The 12950-nt window shown below is 45.5% G+C and overlaps 1 pseudogene; it reads left to right on the forward strand.

The window, feature by feature from the left end:
* The first annotated feature begins 1783 nt into the window (after positions 1–1783).
* LOC136639099 (E3 ubiquitin-protein ligase TRIM39-like) overlaps positions 1784–12950 on the forward strand; it is a 30749-nt pseudogene continuing 19582 nt past the window's right edge.

Genomic DNA, 12950 nt, shown 5'->3' on the forward strand with positions numbered 1-12950 from the left:
ACTGAAAGACCAAAGGAAAGTATGGATGCAGGGAATCAGAGTTCTGGGTGAGCAACCTGTGAGAGGTCGTTTTCATCGGAAGCCCTCATTGCATGTTCTAGTAGTATTGGTAGGAAACATCTCTTCCTATTGGTAGGAAACATTTGTCATACTATAACCGTTTATGATCAGTAGCGGTACTCCCTAGCCCTGCGCCCCAGGGCAAAGGTCCACGATGGTGCCCCCCTGCTGGATGCCACCCTTCTCCCCATGCACACATCCGACCCCCCTCCCCCACTTCTTTGGAGCGCATAGAGCCTCGTGTGACTCCAGAACATGTCAGGGAAACATCCTGAAGGTTCCCCGACGCTTCAAACTTGGCCGCCTTGGGTGCCCTTCAGGGAGAAAGGCAGAATACAAACAAACAAACAAACAAACAAACAAACAAACAAACAAACAAACAAACAAACTGTGCTTCTGGCAAACCAGAAGTACAGTTTCCGACCCCATTGGGAGCGTCGGAGAGGCGTCTACAGGGTCCTAAAGGTTTGCAGGGCTCCCCCCCCCCGGGGCATTTGCCCCATCAAGTGAATGGCAGGTCCACCACTGTTTATGATGGTTAAAAGGAGTCCAAGGGGGTAACAAATTTCAGGTGCTTTCCACTTGAGTCTGCTGCCACCACATTCATCCAACCCACCATCAATGCAAGTCACAATGATGTGTCCTGCTAGCTCGAGCCAGAAATAGATCGTCTCCTTCCTTACCAAGCTTCTTGTGCACTGCCGTGAACGACTGATAGCCTTCCACTTGTGGATTCCAATCCTGAGAGTCATCTCACCAGGACTCAGTTTTTCTTATCTAGTCAAATGTGTCTTCGCTTGCTAGAAGTTCAAGCTCACCTGCTTATTTCCCATACTCTGTGCATTTATATACATACATAATGCAAGCCCTGGAGGTTATGACCTCAAGAAGCTCCTTTAAATTAGGCTAGGCTTCTACAAATGCTTCCTAGTTGCAGAGGTTTCTCGAGGGTTCCCATTTGGAACACTGGTGTATTAAGATTTGGGCTGACGTCTCCAACCCCCCAGCCTTCAGTGTAACGCCCTCCTGATCAGATTCACCCTGCTTCTGCCAAAAAGGTTCTTCTCCATCTTTGTGAGCTGTAGGCCATCTCTTGCCAGCAGTTCTTCATCCAGGAAGTGCAGTCTTTAGTTCCAGAATCTCTCCTGACAACACCATCGACTCAGACAGTCATTCATCCAGAGGTAAAAAAGGTAAACGGCAGATGAAGCATTTCTACCCATTGCCACCACAGGTTAAATCAGATTCCTAGAGAGGCAGTCTTTGTTATGTCCTAAAAAGGGCTGCTAGCCCCCAGCTCTCGCTCTCTCTCTCTCTCTCTCTCTCTCTCTCTCTCTCTCTCTCTCTCTCCCCGCTAGTGGTGGTGTTTCTCTTTTGAATTGTTGCTGATTTGAGTATGTTTTGAGTCAGGTAATCATCTTTTCACTTCTTTTGCTATGAAAACTGTTCTATGAATTTTATAATTGAAAAGGCACATATAGATATACTTAGTAATAATAAATAGTGAGCTCCTTAGCAGTTGGCAGCATTCAGGATATTTACTACCTTCATGAACTGGTATTTTCACAGGTGAGATTTCACAGATCTTCTGCAAGGGAAAGTTTGTGAAGTGCAGTTGTTATTCCTCAAGAGGCTTTCTTCCTTCTCTCACCCGTGTTCCTCCTGCTGTCCTTGTATTGGTCTCACAATGGGCCTGAACCTTTCCACAGAGGCTTAATCTGCCATGGCATCAGCTTCGCTGACAGAAGTGAAAGAAGAACTCCAGTGCCCCATCTGCAGGGATTACCTGTCAGATCCAGTGTCCGTGGACTGCGGCCACAACTTCTGCAAGAACTGCATCACCATCTACTATGAGAAATGGGAAGATCTGTTGGAAGAGGACTTGACGTGTCCCCTCTGCAAAGCCAAAATCAAGAAAGTAAATTTTCGACCAAACTGGCAAATGGCAAATGCAGCAGAAAAAATTAAAGGTTTGTCATTCAAGACAGAAACAGAGGCAAAGTGCGGAAGACATAATGCAACACTCAATCTGTTCTGCAAAGAGGATGCAGAGTTGGTGTGCGTGTATTGTGACCGATCCCCAGAACATAAATTACATACCACCCTTCTCTTGGAAGAGGCTGCCGAGGAATACAAGGTAGGATCATTTAGTTCTTTGATAACCAAAACCTTAAGAACATAACATAAAACAGCCCCACTGGATCAGGCCATAGGCCCATCTAGTCCAGCTTCCTGTATCTCACAGCGGCCCACCAAATGCCCCAGGGAGCACACAAGACAACAAGAGACCTGCATCCTGGTGCCCTCCCTTGCATCTGACATAGCCCATTTCTAAAATCAGGAGGTTGAACATACACATCATGGCTTGTAACCTGTAATGGATCTTTCCTTCAGAAACTTGTCCAATCCCCTTTTAAAGGCATCCAGACCAGATGCCGTCACCACATTCTGCGGCAAGGAGTTCCACAGACCAGCCACACACTGAGTAAAGAAATATTTTCTTTTGTCTGTCCTAACCCTCCCAACACTCAATTTTAGTGGATGTCCCCTGGTTCTGGTGTTATGTGAGAGTGTAAAGAGCATCTCCCTATCCACTCTGTCCATCCCTGCATAATTTTGTATGTCTCAATCATGTCCCCCCTCAGGCGTCTCTTTTCTAGGCTGAAGAGGCCCAAACGCCGTAGCCTTTCCTCATAAGGAAGGTGCCCCAGCCCAGTAATCATCTTAGTCGCTCTATTTTGCACCTTTTCCATTTCCACTATGTCTTTTTTGAGATGTGGCGACCAGAACTGGACACACAATACTCCAGGTGTGGCCTTAGCATCAATTTTTACAACGGCATTATAATATTAGCCGTTTTGTTCTCAATACCTTTCCTAATGAACCCAAGCATAGAATTGGCTTTCTTCACTGCCACTGCACACTGGGTTGACACTTTCACCGACCTGTCCACCACCACTCCAAGATCTCTCTCCTATAGCAGTGTTTCTCAACCAGTGGTATGGGTATCATCAGTGGTACTTGAGGTGGTGTCTGGTGGTACTCGCAGGACCGCTGGATACCAAACACCTGGCAGTGAGACCAGGAACATGACATTGAACAGTGGTAGGAGGCTAGGCTCAGTGGGCAGAGTTCCAAAGCATTCTTTTCTGTGCTCAATAAAGCCCTCCTACCCCCTTGAGCCTCTTACTAGTGGTCATTGTCTTGCACCTGGCCTTCCCAACCCAGAAGTAACTGGTGATGTCATCACCAGTTACTTCTGGTGGTACTTCAAATAGATGGACCATGTGAAGTGGAATGGTGGAGGTCTAACGCTGAGAAATATTGTTCTATAGAGAACAAATCCTCCTGGAAGATCCAGAAATTATCTTCCCTCAGGAATGATGTTCATTAGTGATTACGTAATTCTCACCTTTCCCAGCCTGCAGTCAAGAAGGTGTGAACCAACTCGCTGTCTCCCAATAAGCTCGTTTCCGACTCTTCATCAACCATTTGAAACATGCTTTACTATTCCATTCATAAAGAGGAATATTGCTTCATTTCACTTGAATTTTTTTTCATATATGATGTTATTTTGCACCCTGCCAAAGCTGGTTTCAGGACGGTTCCCCTGATAGAGGACTGGTTTTAAGGAGCTCTTGCAAGTTGTGCTGCAGTGCCCTCCCCCCGGTTCTCATGCCACTGAGGGTGCAATCCTATCTTGTGATGTAACAGGCAAGCCAGGAAGCTTTCACTGTATCCAGCATGAGATAGGTTCCACAGTGGCTCAGCTGAAGGTAAGGGGAAACTCTTCCCCATACCCCCAGGTAAGCCACTGTAGCCCCTATGGGTCTCCTCGGACTTGCACCACCTCCTGAGGTGGCACAAGTCTGAGGAGAGCAGAGAGGCTTGCACCAGCCCCGCCTCTCGCTCCCCTGGCCTGCCCCCAGGACCACCCTCCATCCGCCCTCTGTCCACCCCGGAACACCTCCCTCCTGCTTCCTCCCCACCCTCCACAGAGCCTTGCATTGGCCAAGTTTGGCTGACGTACGGCTCACTCTCTCCGTTGGCGCAGAGGCTGAATTCAGCCTCCATTGACTGGCGCATCTCTAAACACCAGCCCAGCCGACTTATGAGGAGGCACGAAGTGCCATTTGGCATGTTTGCTATCCTCCTGGGCCAGCGCAAGTCCCAAGAGCATGCTAGGACTGTGCCCTCAGTGTCACAGAGGTGCAAGTTTCTCTTTTTTCCTTTTTTAAAATTTTTTTTATTTTTTTCCAATAACAAAAATAACAAACACACATAACACATAATACAATACACACAATACATAAACACAATATTAGAGGGTGCAAGATATCATACATCACTATAACTAATAGTTGGCAACCTTCAGTCTCGAAAGACTATGGTATCGCGCTCTGAAAGGTGGTTCTGGAACAGCGTCTAGTGTGGCTGAAAAGGCCGATTCGGGAGTGACAATCCCTTCCACACTGGGAGCAAGTGCAGTCTGTCCCTGGCCTGTCTCCCTGGCTATGGGCCTTCCTTCTTTGCCTCTTAGCCTCAGACTGTTGGCCAAGTGTCTCTTCAAACTGGGAAAGGCCATGTTGCACAGCCTGCCTCCAAGCGGGCCGCTCAGAGGCCAGGGTTTCCCACTTGTTGAGGTCCACTCCTAAGGCCTTCAGATCCATCTTGTAGATGTCCTTGTATCGCAGCTGTGGTCTACCTGTAGGGCGCTTTCCTTGCACGAGTTCTCCATAGAGGAGATCCTTTGGGATCCGGCCATCATCCATTCTCACAACATGACCGAGCCAACGCAGGCGTCTCTGTTTCAGTAGTGCATACATGCTAGGGATTCCAGCACGTTCCAGGACTGTGTTGTGTTGTGTTTCCAGGACTGTGACTGTGTTTATAACTAATAAATCATTACATATTTTCTAATCCAGTTCCTCTTCTACGTTAGCCTCTTAATATCATTTATCATTTATCTATCATATCATATATATAATATATCATATATATATAATACATTCATCTAAATATCCTATCTTATTCTTCTACAACTTTATTTCAACCAAGTATAAAATAATTTTCATTACTCAAACTATATCGGTTTCACTGTTGATCAGAGATCTAAAAATCTATCAATTTCCGCCACATTCGTTATTTTCTCTATTAATTCATCTTTTATTGAGATCTTCGTGTCCTTCCAATATCTAGCATATAAAATCCTCACAAGTAATATCATAATCCAATATCTAACATACTAAATTCTAACAACTTTTAATATCCTAACATATATCATTTCTCTATCTGTAACATCCAAAATTAATATATCCTCATGACTAAATACATAAACATATACGTAAAAATCCAAAACAATATCACCTAAAATTAATTCTAATTCATTAAAACTATCCTCTAAAATTCTAACATCTATTAATATCAAGCTAACTAAAATTTTTATACATATTACATATCACCAATAAAGCTTATATAAATTCTCATTAACATCTAATAAACTTTAATCTCTAACATACAAAATTAACAATTTACAGTCTTTCTTTTTATCTATTCCCTTATCTCCAACCTAAATATCCACACGTCTGCCAAATCTCTTCTCTAGACTTTAATTTTCCATCTTTTTTTTCTAATAAATTTCACATGAATTCCTCTTAACAGATCACGTTTTAATGTACTTGCTCTTCTTGCTAAATCAACATCTTGAGTCATCTCCTTCACTTGATCATTCCAATCTATGTCAATTGGTTGTAGTATTTCTTCTCCTTTCTGGTCTGGTGACTTTTGAGTCTTTATCTTCCAAGCTATCTCCATTAACATTGTCTCTTCCAATTGTTTGTTTTGTCCTGTCTTCAGTGTTTTGGATTTATCTTCCATTTCTTTGCTCTTTTGTTGATCCTCGCCTATTTGTTGCATATTAGACTCAGTTGTCTGTTGAATTAAGATTTCCAGGCTAATTTGGATTTGTAAATATTGATTTGCTTGTTGCTTTCCCATTTCCAGTACCTTTTCCATAATCCTTTGTTTTTTCTCATGTGATTCGGATATAACATCTTTGAGTTGCACACTAAGATCATTTAGTTGTGTAGTTAACGCATCCAAACTAGCTTGAACCCACAGATATTGATTTGTTTGTTGCTGTCCCATCGCCACTAATTTCTCTGTATTATCTAGTATTGTCTGCTTCCATTCTTTCCCTTTCCGTTCCTCTTGTGTTAGTTTTCCCAAGCTGGACTCCGGGGCAGGAGAGCTCCTAACTTTCGCTCCTTTTCCTGTCATCCTTTTTCTTCCTTCTTATATCTTCTTTCTTCTTACTTCACTTGTCAAGTCCTGTTCTTGTCCTTGTAGTGTCTTTTTTAGTCCACTAGATGTCCCTGATGTTCTTATTTCTGTTGTTTATGTCTTATTTCTATTATTTATATCTGTTTCTATGTCAACTGCATTCCTTTCCAGGAGATAATCAAAGGAATGTAAACAATCAACCACTTTTGCAAAACAAAGAAATGCAGGTCTCCAACCACTCTCCAAAGGCAGTCCACAAGCTCTCCACAGGAAAACGAAACTGAACACTCCACAACAATAATTGTATTCCAAGACGATTAATTTGTAATCCAACAAATTTTAGATTTATAAAGTTAAAGTTATGCACTTATATTTCCATAACAAGCTCAGCAGATCTCCTCCAAAGCTTCTTCTCACATCAACAAACAAATAAGCAGAGAAAGCTTCCCCCTCCTTCCTCTTCTCCCAGGAGGGGGAAAGCCTGCCCCTCCTGCTCCTTCTCTCAGGCAAAAGTTTAATCAGGCAGTCAGTTAGTCAATGCCAGACACACACAACGGAACACACAAAGGAACAACACTCACTTGCTTCTTTCAATTTCCTTCCCTGCTTGGAGCATTCGGCTTAATTTCAACATTGAATCCTCACCATCACCGACATTGATGGCTGGGTTCCCTTGGAGAAAAACAGTCCCTGGCTGGACCCTTCTTCTCCAAAACTGTACACCATCCATAGGATCGAGGCCTCTCCTGACCACTGATCCTCGGATCTCATCAGACCCACGATTTTGGGAAGAAATAGCGGGCTTTCCAAGAGCTTTCCAGGAGCTCAGAAAAACACAACTACTCAGCCCCCTCTGGCCCCACCCCCAAGTTTCTCTTTTTTCTCTTTTTTCCAATGTCTGCCACCACATCTGCAGCCACTATATTGAGCCCAGGCAACTGGTGGCCACTGGTTGATGGCTGGATCCATATTCCTTTGGTGGTCAGGATAGATATCAATAGTGATATTGAGTCCCAGTAACTGTCCAAGAATGTCATTTGCTGATTTTGGTTCCCTTTGTGACACTCTTCTGTGGTTTCCCGCAGGATCCCTTCAGGTGCCTAGAAATCAAAAATGCCTGGATACAGCAATTTCCCCAGTGTAGGGGTTGGGCATGTGAGGAAGGTGAGGTGTATTCTTCCCCTTCCCCACCTCAGGAAGTGTTAAATGTAGAAAGTATTGGGATCTAATAACCCTCTTGTAGACTGAGATGCAAATTCAGGGGACCCCCAAAAGGCCCCACAGGAACATGGGACCAGGAGCAAATCTCAGTTACTCTTTCCTGCTTTGTGACCAATTTGATGTGCATTTAAATGGAATGAGCTCAGCCTCATCACCAGAAAGGAATCTTTTCTTGTTGCTTCAGGGCCAGTTCGGGAGATCTCTGGAGACTCTAGAAGAGGAGAGAAAGAAAATTCTGGCATATCAAGCAGCCACAGAAGAGGAAAGCGAAAACCTGCTTGTAAGTGTCACCGTTGCTTAGAAGTGAACAACTACTAAAACTAATATCTGGAAAAGTTGAAGAGTGATGGGCCAGGGGTGATATGGCGATGGGGTCTGGCCTGGTCATTCCAGGAGAAGGAGAGTTGGTCATAGGCAAACCACCCATCTTGGGGGGGGGGGGAGGGTATCAAAAATTTATGGGGTCTGGGTGTCAAATGGTTTATCTATGCCTCTGAGATGGGGGGGCCAAATTATATGGTCTGCCCCTGGAGATTGATGGATCCGGACAGTTTCCTGAAGGCTCTGGGGGATTTTTCAGGTTGGCAATTGATCTGATACTCTCACTGCCCTTTGGTATGGAGAGAATGCTATAGCCTTGGATCAGATTGCCTCTGAATGGTGTTGACCTTGCCATAGAGCCAAGTCAGCTCCTTGGTTTACTAAGCAGCTGTGGGTAATGAGAAAATCACCTGATCCCTAGAGTGATGATGGAGCAGAATCCATGATAAGTGTTATCAAATACGGGTTTGAGCCCACTTTATGGCCTATTCCATTTCAGTGACAAAGGTTTTTTTTTCTTTCCTCTGCCACCACTGTGTCTGCAAGAAGACAACCAGAGGAGCTTTTTCATGATCTGCTCCACTCAGCTCCTTTAGCAAGTGAGTTGTTCAAGTCTCTGTTGCCACAAGTTCGCAAGACACTTTGCAGATAAAATTGCTTATATTCCCTACGACTTGGACTCTGAATTAACAGTTTCAGAAGCTGTCCCTACGGCCTCTGTCAGTTGCGCTATTATGAATTTTTTTCACCTTATGCAGCCTGAGCTTGTGGACAGGGTTCTCTGGAGCTTGAGACTGTCTTCATGCCTGCGTGACCCTTGCCCAGCTTGGCTAATACGATCTGCGTGGGTTGGTCTGGACATTTGGGTGGAACCCATTGTGGATGTACCTTTGCTGGAGGAAGTGATGCCTAGCATCCTGAAGATGCCTATTGCATGTCCCCTCTGGGTGGGGGGAGGGAACTATCACGGGATTCCACCAATTTAAATAATTATTGAGTGGTTTCCAATCTTCCTTTCTTGGGTATGGTGATTGAATGTGTGGTGGTATCTCAGCTCCAGGGGATCCTAGATGAGGCAGAATATCTGGACCCCTTTCAGGACAGCTTCAGGCTATAGAGACAGTCTTGGTTGCCCTGTTGGATGCCGAGGACTAGACAGGGGGAGTGCCACTTGATAGCATTGACCACTGTGTCCTTCTGGGTCTGCTGGCTGACTTGGGGCTTGGGGGTACTGCTTTGTGGTGGTTCCTCTTCTTGGCTGACTGGTCCCAGATGGTGATACTGGGTGACACCTGCTTGGCGCTCTGGCCATTAGAGTGTGGATTCTATTCTGTCCCCCATGCTTTTAAACATCTATAGCTCCACTTGCCTCAGATGTATGCAATCTCCTGAAGTGGCGCAAGTCTGAGGAGACCCATCGGGACTGCAGTGGCTTACCTGGGGGTAAGGGGAAGAGTTCCCCTTACCTCCAATTGAGCCACTTTGGGCCCCTGTCTTGCATTGGATACAGCACAGACCTCCTGGCCTGCCTGTTTCAGCTCAAGATAGTAAAATGCATTGTAAAATGATTACTGGGCTGGGGCACCTCCCTTTTGAGGAAAGGCTACAGTGTTTGGGGCTCTTTAGAAAAAAGGCACCTGAGGGGACATGATTGAGACATATAAAATTATGCTGGGGATGGATAGAGTGGATAGAGAGATGCTCTTTTCCCTCTCACATAACACCAGAACCAGGGGACATTTGCTAAACTTGAGTGTTGGTAGAGTTAGGACAGACAAAAGAAAATATTTCTTTACTCAGAGTGTAGTTAGTCTGTGGAAATCCTTGCCACAGGATGTAGTGATGGCATCTGGCCTTAGCTACCTTTAAAAGGGGATTGGACAAATTTCTGGAGGAAAAGTCCATCATGGATTACAAGCCATGATGTGTATGTGCAACCTCCTGATTTTAGAAGTGGGTTACCTCAGAATGCCAGAAGCAAGGGAGGGCACCGGGATGCAGGTCTTTTGTTATCTTTTGTGCTCCCTGGGGCATTTGGTGGGCCACTGTGAGATACAGAAAACTGAACTAGATGGGTCTATGACCTGATCCAGTGGGGCTGCTCTTATGTTCTTATGCATTTGCTTCAACATGGGAAAGGCAGAATATAATTTTCTTAGATACATAAATAAAATAAATATAATTTGCAAAAGACTCAAAAAGATCAAATTTCATGTAAAATTGTTCATGAAAGATATTTCCAAATGTGGGTCTTGTCAGCCTTTCCCTGCTCACAGGTGATCCAAGCTCTGTGGAAAGTCAGCAGTGACCTTCCTATCACATCCAATGAATAGGTCTTAATGCTGCAAGGACTGCCAATGTCTCTTTCTGTCATTGATCTTCTTTTCTCCACTTCCTTCCCATTTATTGCAGGCACAAACAGAGGCAGAGAAGGAAAAGACAGTGGCTGAATTCACGCAACTGCGCCAGTTTCTGGAAGAAGAAGAGAATCGTCTTCTGGCCCATTTGAAGGAGGTGGAAGAGGAGACTGCAAGGAGAAGGGATGTGCTCCTGGCCAGACTCTTTAGGGAGCTCTCCTGCCTTGACAGCCTTCTCTGGAAGGTGAAAGAAAAGTGTCAGCAGCCCCCAAGTGAACTCCTGAAGGTAAGAGGGTGGCATAAATACTCCAGCACCCTCTGAAGGAGTAGAATACAAACCTTTGTTAAGATTTAGCTGTTTGATTGTTTCAGCCAATATCTGTAGTCATGTGCTTTATGTATTAACATCCAGTGGGCTATTCTGAATGGCACTCCACCTTATCAGCTGCTTACATTACCTTGCAAATATTTTTTCTTGCTCTCAGGGATGGAAACTCGAGTCAGGTGACTTGGACTCAAGTCACACACAAAGAAGACTCAGAAAAACACTCAAGTCAAGGGCTCCCTGACTTGCCACTCATCCCCATGCATGCAGACTTGCGTCTGTCTGTGTCTCAGTGTGCTTGCATACTGTTTTTGTGGCATGAAAAACCTCATGGGCCCATTATTTAGACTGGGCAAGCAGCAGGGAGGTTCCAGCCAGGAAGGAGAAAAGGGATAATGCTTGCATCGGAGCTGGAGGGGGGGAGGGGGGAGCGAACTCTTTCGCCCATCTCTGATAGGAAGGAAAAAAACACATGATCATTGGGCAAAGGATGGGCATTCAGATATTTTCTTTGGCTAACATACAGCAGAAGGAGGAGCCAAAGGAGTTCTTGCCTTACGATTGGCTCCAGCAGCCCAGGGAGGGCAAGGGAGGCAGGAGCATCCATCTTGCCCATCTCTGAAAGAACTAATGGTCACTGGATAGGATCGGTATCTGATATTTTCTTTGGCTGAGGGAGGGCAGAAGGATGAGCCAAGGAGGTTCTTGCCTTAGGATTGGCTGGAGGGGAAAAAGGAGATGGGGGGACGTTTTGTAGCAATCACACTTTCCAACCTCGTGGCTTTTATGGGCTCCATTGTTACTTGAGAGGGGGAAGCCTCACTTAATGACCAGCTGCAGTAGGACTGTTTCTGAGTAGAGCTGCCAAGGATTGGGTCGTCCTGGAAGCCTCGCAGCTGCTGCATGTGACCCTCCTGCTTCTTGCCACTTCTGTCCCCACTCTCATGCAGTCCCTCCCACCCCCTCCTGTCCTGTTTACAGATGGACAGGGACATCAGGGGAGTATTAAAGAAGAACTCTCTCTCTCTCTCTCTCTCTCTCTCTCTCTCTCTCTCACACACACACACACACACACACACACACACACACCCTGCCAGAAGCCCCGTTTTCCCCCACAGCTGACTTTTTAAAGGGAGCGACTCGATTCCAGTCACAAAAGAGTGACTTGGAAAGTGCCCCCGTTTTGACTCGTTTTTAAGTCGAGTTGCAGGGGAGTGGTGACTCTAGACTCAACTTGAGTCAAGCTGCACTGGGTCTTTCCATCCCTGCTTGCTATATGATATGCTCTTCCTCCAAATTCTTGAGTGGCATGTGTTATGCAGACCCTTAAGAACATAAGAACATAAGAACAGCCCCACTCGATCAGGCCATAGGCCCATCTAGTCCAGCTTCCTGTATCTCACAGCGGCCCACCAATTGCCCCAGGGAGCACACCAGATAACAAGAGACCTCATCCTGGTGCCCTCCCCTGCATCTGGCATTCTGACATAACCCATTTCTAAAATCAGGAGGTTGCACATACACATCATGGCTTGTACCCCATAATGGATTTTTCCTCCAGAAACTTGTCCAATCCCCTTTTAAAGGCGTCTAGGCTAGACGCCAGCACCGCATCCTGTGGCAAGGAGTTCCACAGACCAACCACATGCTGAGTAAAGAAATATTTTCTTTTGTCTGTCGTAACCCGCCCAACACTCAATTTTAGTGGATGTCCCCTGGTTCTGGTATTATGTGAGAGTGTAAAGAGCATCTCCCTATCCACTCTGTCCATCCCCTGCATAATTTTGTATGTCTCAATCATGTCCCTCCTCCGGCGTCTCTTTTCTAGGCTGAAGAGGCCCATACGCCATAGCCTTTCCTCATAAGGAAGGTGCCCCAGCCCCGTAATCATCTTAGTCGCTCTCTTTTGCACCTTCTCCATTTTCACTATGTCTTTTTTGAGATGTGGCCACCAGTACTGGACACAATACTGCAGGTGTGGCCTTACCATCAATTTGTACAACTGCATTATAATATTAGCCGTTTTGTTCTCAATACCCTTCCTAATGATCCCAAGCATAGAATTGGCCTTCTTCACTGCCGCCGCACATTGGGTCGACACTTTCATCGACCTGTCCACCACCACCACCCCAAGATCTCTCTCCTGATCTGTCACAGACAGCTCAGAACCCATCAGCCTATATCTAAAGTTTTGATTTTTTGCCCCAATGTGCATGACTTTACACTTACTGACATTGAAGCGCATCTGCCATTTTGCTGCCCATTCTGCCAGTCTGGAGAATGTATTCTGCCTTCCCTGAATACATCAGGGAGCTAAAAGGTATTACCCTCCAGGGCCTCTGAAGTGTCTCCATATGTGGCTTGCGGCAGGCACTGAGCTCTCT

Source organism: Tiliqua scincoides, chromosome 2, assembly GCF_035046505.1.
Source record: "Tiliqua scincoides isolate rTilSci1 chromosome 2, rTilSci1.hap2, whole genome shotgun sequence".
Taxonomy (NCBI): Eukaryota; Metazoa; Chordata; class Lepidosauria; order Squamata; family Scincidae; genus Tiliqua; species Tiliqua scincoides.